The following is a 7,545-nucleotide window of genomic DNA, read 5'->3' on the forward strand; positions in this document are numbered from 1 at the left end:
CCGTTCACCCTGAAATTCCTCCTTGGTCACAGCCTTCTCAGCTGCTGCCTGCTCTTCCTTTTCAACCTCTTCAGGATTTCTGTAGATGTAGAGGTCAGGCATGACCTCCTATGGGTGTTCACGGGAGATGGTGCCACGCATGCGCAGAACTTCCGGGGCAAGCGGCCACCACATCAGACCCACTGAGTGAGCTCCCTTTTTAGGATCTTACATCAGGATACATCAAGTTAGTCTGAAAACAGAATGGCCAAGTAATGCCTGAGAGGTCCAAGAGTAAGAAATAATGGAGAAAAGCAGAAGAAAACACAAGCCATTTAAAAAACGTTTTCCTCTCTCCTTAAAGCTTTCATACATTAAAATCATACATTTGTAGCAAGTATTATTATCAGACGCCACTCATTGGGCCAGAGACCCTTGTGGTGTTAGCGAAAAGCTTGCCCCTCACATAGCACACTACCTACACTTGTGAGTTCATCGGCCAGTTGCCTCAACTCCAAGCTCTAACAATGTGCAGGGGAATACTTTAAAAAAAACACTTTGTAGGGACTTCCCTGGTGGTGCAGTGGTTAAGAATCCGCCTGCCAGTGCCGGGGACACGGGTTTGAGCCCGGGTCCGGGAAGATCCCACATGCCACGGAGCAACTAAGCCCGTGCGCCACAGCTACTGAGCCTGCGCTCTAGAGCCCGCGAGCCACAACTACTGAGCCCGAGTGCCACAACTACTGAAGCTCGCGTGCCTAGAGCCCGTGCTCTGCAACAAGAGAAGCCACCCAATGAGAAGCCTGGGAACCACAACGAAGAGTAGCCCCCGCTCGCTGCAATTAGAGAAAAGCCCGTGCGCAGCAACAAAGACCCAAGGCAGCCAAAAATAAAAATAAATAAATAATGTATTAAAAAAACAAAAAAAAAAACACTTTGTAAAGCCGTCTGGCAGTTTTAGAAACTTGAACATATACCTGCCATGTGGGCCAGCTGTTCCATGCCTAGGGACTCACCAAGAAAAGTGACCATATGTTCCTGCAAAGACTTGTACCCAAGTGCTCACAGCGCCTTGGTTGTGACAGTCCAGAATTGGATGGAGCCTGAATATCCATCAATGGGCGAACAGAGCAACATGTTACAGTATGTTCACTGATGGAATAGTGCTCAGCAACAAAAAAGGATGGGAATGCACTGCACGATGAATCTCAGAATAGAGTGAAAGGAGACAGATGGAAAAGCTTTCACATCACATGATTCTGCTTGTATGAACTCTAGGAAACACGGACTAACGTAACACGGGGTGATGGGCATGTCCATTAGTTTATTGTGGGGATGGTCTCACAGGTATGTTTATGTACAAATAATATACATATACAATATGTCACTTATCAGTTTTACACTTTAAATACGTGTAGTTTATTGTATGAAAATGATAAGTCAATAAAGTTGTTTTTTAAAAAGCGAATTAATACTTAAAACTCATTGCTTCCTAATTATTTTACATTTTGCTATCACGTATGCCATGGGTATGCCATGGGCAGGTAGTAAATATTTAGGCTTTTGGGCTGTATGATTGACATGGCTGTGTTCCTGTCAAACTTTATTTGATAAAATAAGTGTAAGTCTGTCACCTCAGGCCAAGGTTTGCAAACCCCTGTCCTGAGCTGGAGGACACGTAACCCCAGCCTCCTGGGTGGGGTGGGAGCCACTGGCGTCTCCTCCCAACCCTGATCTAGGGGTCGCTCAGAGCTGGACCTCAGCCCTGCCTGGGTCGGGAGCGTTCATACCTTGGAGACCAGACATCACAGGTCTCGGCATCTCCGTGTGTGCGGATTGTGGGTGTCGATCAGCAGGGTCCTGCCCGGGGAGTCAGGGAAGAGGTTCTGTGATGGGTGGATGGGCCTGGCCGACCAGAGTGGCCACAGGGTCAAGCACTGGTGGGGAACACGGGACCAGGGCCTAGCTGGGCTATGGGGGATCTTCTCCCCAAGGCCCCCGGCCACACCAGGCCTTGGGGCACCCATGGCTTTGGCCTTACCTTCTCTTTCCCTCGGGTGTGTGTCCCGAACCACCACGTGGCATCCTGGGCTCGTGCCCTGTCCCCGCCCACAGAGGCCGCCTTAGAGGCCGGGGGATTTGGGAGCGGGGCCTGGGTTTGAGTCCTTCCCCCTCCTCTTGCCAGTGTGGCCCTGAGCAGCGGCCAACGGTCTGAGCCTCGATTTCCTCCCCGCCACCTGGACGGTGAGTTCTGTGACCTGAAAGGACTCAGGCCGACGGAGGGGCTCGGCTGGCCCACCAGCCCTGTGGAGGTGAACACTGAGGTCAGGGTGTTGTATTTGGGGCGCCAGCCTTCCAGGCCCATTAGGGGCATCGCTCACGAACGCCCACGTGGGCTAACCCCCCTCCTGCCCCCACCCCTGGAATGAAGGCGGGGCGTTGGGGGCTCCCAGACACCAAGCCAAGGGGTCCAGGCTGCAGAAGTGCTGGGAAGGGAAGGCGCCCCGAGGCAAACAGGTGGGGAGGCGAGGGCCGGCCCCTCCCTGTCGTCACCCAGCTCTCCCTCTGGGGGCTTGGGGCCCCTCCAGGTGCACGGCCACCTCCCGCCTGGCACTGGAGAGCGCTCGGCTTTGCAGGAAGAAGTGGCCCTGAGAGGTGAGTCAGAGCCCTGGCAGGGCTGCCAGCTCCCGGAAGGCCTGGGCTCTGCCAGGTGCAGCCCTGAGGTGGCACCAGGCCCCAGGCCACAGGCCGAGAGGGCGCTGGGTGCGGGGTGGGCTGCACAGCCCCCAGGTGTCTTGCCCTCTATCCGGGCCCCCGGCGGGGATGTGCCCTCAAACACACACACATTCCACCGCAGTGAGCACACACCTGGGCTTCCTGTGAGGAGAATCTGTCCTTACTTGCGGTGGCAGCTGGAAGCCGCCCGTGGTCTCTGGTCGAGCCCCAAGCCGCCCCTTGGCCTGCCCCTTTCAGGAGCGCCATGTGCGGGGCTGGGCGCGACCCCACCCTAGGGACAGGCCACCCCTCGATGGACCAGACCTGGCCATCAGGAGCCCCACATGCTCCCTTAGGAGTCGGGGGGCACGGGGAGCCCCGCTCTGGCCCGCTGTTCCCCAGTGCCCCCAACTCTGTGTGCCCCTGCTGGGCCCCCTCTCAGCAGGGCCCTCACCTCGGCAGGCTCTCCCCATTGCCGGATGCTCATCTGCACCAGCCCCTGACCTCCTTGCTGCACGACTGGCAGCGGTTCCTCACTGTCCACAAATAAAATGCACCCTCAGAGCTGACATCCGGGCCCTGCTGGTCCCAAGCTGACTGCCCGGCACTGCCCTCGGACCTCCCGAACTCCAGGCCCTGAGCTGCTGGCAGGTTCCTGCTTACCGGCGTACTTTGTTGCCTCCATGGGGTCCCCTCCTCCAGGAAGCCCTCCAGAGACCCTCCGTGGAAGTTGACCTGGCTCTCAGACTGAGGCCCCTCAAGGCCCCCTGCCCTTACTGCCTCGCAGGACAGATGTCTCCCGCTGAGTCCCGGTTCAGCGCTGGCCCCAGACCACGGTAGTGGGTGAGGAGTGTGGGTGCAGCCATGTGACTCAGCGCCGGCCACAGCCCCCGGGAGCAGTGGCGGCCGGGCCTCCACAGCCCTTTCTCTCTGCCAGCTGGGACAGGCGCTCAGACCTTGGCCTTGCCACAGGATTCTATCTTTAACTCCTGGACAGCCAATTCCTCTCTATTTTGAGAGAAAAAAAATTCCACTCTGAAGTCTGGTTCAAAAAGTCCTTGCCCAGTTAGGCCAGTTCCCTAGAGAAATCGCTGGCCTTTGCCATGGTCCTGAAGAGCGGGGGATGGGGAGGAGGAGAGGGAGGATGAGGGAGGGGAGAGGGGGGGATGGGGGAAGATGGGGGATGAGGAGCGGGGAGGGGAGGGGGAAGGCAGGAGGGGGCCCTCAGCCAGAACTGGAGCAGCTGTGAGCGCCGGCTGCTGGGCCAACAACAGGAGGTGAGGACCCCTACCCAGCTGGCCCTCCCCCTGCCCCCTGCTCCGGCCACACAAAACTTCCACGATCACACCTTGGTTTTGACTGTTTTCGCTACACGCTGGCCGTGCTTGTGTCTGGCTCCCATCACTCACTGTAAAGTTTATGACATTCGTCCACGTGCCACTGTCACTTCTCTGTGGCTCTGCTATACAAAACGTCCACGATGCACTCACCCCTCCTGGACGCTTCTGGTGTGATGGGTACATGTCTGGACACGTATGTGGTGCACACCTGCGCACGTGTCTGTGGGAACCAATCTCCCTTCTGGAGACCCCACCAGCGTCCCTCCCACTGACGGTGCGGGAGAGTACCGCTGCTCCACGTCTGCGCCAACGTTTGTCACTGTCTGTTTTCACTTTAGCCGTTCTGGTGGGTGCAAAACTGTCTCATTGTGGTTTGCGAGAGATTTTTAAAAATTAAGAGACAATTTTTTTTAGAGCAGCTTTAAGTTTACAGAAAATTGAGCAGAAAGTACAGAGGGTCCCCATATATCTCCCACCACACACATGCAGTCAGTCCCCTTGTCACAGCTGATGAACCAATATTGCAGCATTATCATTAACTAAAGTTCGTGGTTTACATTAGGTTCACTCTTGGTGTCTTATATTCTTAGCGTTTTGACAAATGCAGTTATGGCTTTGTGCAGAGTAATTTCACTGCCCTAAGGCACCCCCTGTGCTCACCCCTCTGCCCCTCCCTCCTCCTGAGCCCTCGGCAGCTTGCAGCCCCTCTACCATCTCTGTGGGCTTCCTTTCTCCAAGAGTTCTTTCAGGAACGCAGATCAGACCACGTCACTCCCTGCTGCCCACCACGCATTCACCTGTGTGCCCGGCAATATTTCCTGGGTGCCAGCTATTTATCACCAAGGTTACATGACGGCCAAGAAGATACGGTCCCTGCTCTCAGGAGGTTCAGGAGCCAGGGGGAGAAGCAGCCACGAAACCCGCAAACAGGCGGGAGAACAACGCAGCCCAAGACTGTGTCGGTGCCAAGGACACGAGGGGAAACTGGGGCTCCTGCAGGGTGGGAGGAGCAGCACGGGAGGGGCAGGGCCTTCTGGGCAGAGAGGGCTGCACCTGCAAAGGCCCCGAGGTGAACGGGACCTCGGCAGGTCCAAGGAGACAGCAAAGGCTGGCACAGTGGGCCGTGTAGGGGTTCGAGAGGTGGGGCTCCAGATGGGGCTGATCAGAAGCCTTGGGGTGGAGTGTGGGTCTTCCCTGCCTGAAGCCAGGCACGTGCTTTCCTTCGGGGACCTTCTCCCTCTGCCCTCACACGTCTGTCCTCCAGGACGGCAGGGCCCTGTCCGTCTGGGCCCCCACAGTGCACTGTGGCCAGGGTGGCCCCTCCTGTGCAGGTGTTCAAGGGGTATGTGCCAGAGCACGAAGGAGGGACAGACCCAGGTGTGGGCGGTGACCACGGGCAGGGTCTCGGGGGAGCTGCCGGCAGAGAACCGCCGAGACTCCCCAACTCGGAAGCCAGCACTCGAGTGACACGAACGCAGGCCTCAGCCCCAAGCCCGAGGGACAGACGTGTCACCCGGCACCGCTGCTGTGCGACAAACACCCCAGACCAGCGGCTCCGGCTCCCTTTCTGCAGCACAAAATCCTCGCCAAGCTCCAGCCATGCAGCCCGGCTCTTAGACGAGAGTCTAGAGACTAGGGCCACATGGGGCAGAGGTGCCCATCCGAGCCCTGGGGCCCTCCCGTTCCCTCCCAGCCGTGTGACCCAACAGCTGGGTGCGGAGTGTGGTGGACAGGCTGCCACCTCCTGGGTGACACGCATTCAAAGTGCCCATCCTGCAGCCAAGGGTCTTGAGAGAGGGAGGCCCTGGGGATGACAGTCTGTCTGTTTCTGACGCGTCTGCTCCTTGCCAAGATGGGGGCAGTGGGCGGGGCGGGGTGCACCTTGGAGGGAGGCTGGGGTCTCCTTGCGAGGCTGAGGGAGAGGATGGTCTCTGGAAAGCCTGGGCCGCAGCGATTCCCTCTGCCTCCAGGCCTGAGGCTTTCTGAGCACCTGCTCCGGGCTCTGAGCCAGGATACGTGGCCCTGTGATTTCTGGGTCCTCGTGCCCCAGGCTCAGGATGGGCCCCGTTCAGGGCTGCAGGGCCCGACGGCCAGCCTCCCGCAGGACTCACGTGTGTCCCTGGAAGTCAGCAATGTGTGCCCCCGCCCCCTCCTCCCAGGCCTCTCCTCTGCCGCGGCTCTCGGCTCTGTGTCACGCAGACCCGCTGGCCTCCCTGCTGAGTCCTCCCCTCCTCATCTTGGGCGTTTGGCTCTTTGTAAGAGGGTGGGAGTGGGGAGGTGGGAGGGGATAAGCCCCAAGGCTCCTCTTTCGCCCTGAACTGACGTCCTCTTTCGCCCATACCCACGACGTACTCAGAGCTGAGGCTGAGGGACGTTTTCTCCCCACCCTGAAGCCCAGCAGTCCTGAGGCCTCAGGCCCCAGACGCCCACGGGAAAGGAAGTCAGTGGCTAAAAAGGCCATTTCAGGCCAGTGTGGGCTGGGCTGGAACTAGGAGGCCTTAATTACCGTCGGTATGAGATTTCCAGCACACCTGGAAGAAGTACTGTAAATGCCCTTTACCCAGCACCGCTAGTGGGGTGTATTGTCATACTGCTTCACGTCTTATTCATCGCTAAGAAATGGAGCAGCAAATTAGGTGATTTCACCATGCTTCCCCTGCTCAGAAGGGAACAGCCAGGCCGGGCCAGGGCCAGCCGGGCCGGAGGAAGGCCATGGCCCTCTGATGTGGCTTCCCCATCATCGGCCTTCCCACAAACAGCCAGACGCCCTGCCCACCAGGAACCCAGCCTGTCTGCCCCTCTGCTCCCTAGCTGGGGCCTCCCCCAAGACCTCAGGCCTGCTGGCCTCCGTCCCCATCACACGGCCTGTGTGCTCCCGGGAGGAGCTCCAGGTCAGGCTTGGCCACTGGGCTCCAGCATCGGGAGCGGAAACCAAGTTAAGTTAAGAGAAGTGGGAGAAACGGCCCAGCTCTGCCCAGGGCCCAGGACAGTGGGAAGCACAGGAAACGCGGAGCCGGGACTCCTCCCCAGTAGGTGTGGACCCATGCTGTGGGACCCATGCCTCTCAGAGCCTCAGCTTGCTCTCCTGCAAATCAGGAGTGCTTTCTCTCTTGGGACATGGTTATGTTAAATGCTCCGGACGACACCTGAGCATAGTACATGCTCAAAAACGATGAATGTTTGTTTGTTTACTAATTATAAATAAGTAATATTTCCGGCTGTGCAGGATCACCTCCAACCTTGAGAACAACCCTGTCTCGTATCAAGCTGAAGAAATTCGCCCTACTCCCAGTTTGCCTTGGGTTTTTCTTATGGATGGGTGTTGCGTTTTGTCAAAGGCATTTTCTGCGTCAATTGATATGCTTTCTTTTTTAGCTTGTTGATATGGTAAATTACATTTTCTGGTTTTTTAACATTGACTAGACTTGCAAACTTGGGATAGATCCCACTTGGTCCTGGTGTCTAATTCTTTTTATACATTGTTGGATTCAACTTGCTTTTATTTTATGGA

At 57.3% G+C, this 7,545-nt stretch overlaps 1 non-coding gene across 1 annotated transcript; it reads right to left on the bottom strand.

Moving 5' to 3' along the window:
* Window positions 1-365: 365 nt before the first annotated feature.
* LOC118882165 lies at window positions 366-515 on the bottom strand. The gene has a single exon (XR_005016714.1). It is a non-coding gene; the product is annotated as a small nucleolar RNA SNORA62/SNORA6 family (small nucleolar RNA).
* Between the last annotated feature and the right edge of the window lie 7,030 nt (window positions 516-7,545).

The sequence above is a fragment of the Balaenoptera musculus genome, chromosome 15, assembly GCF_009873245.2.
Source record: "Balaenoptera musculus isolate JJ_BM4_2016_0621 chromosome 15, mBalMus1.pri.v3, whole genome shotgun sequence".
Lineage (NCBI taxonomy): Eukaryota > Metazoa > Chordata > Mammalia > Artiodactyla > Balaenopteridae > Balaenoptera > Balaenoptera musculus.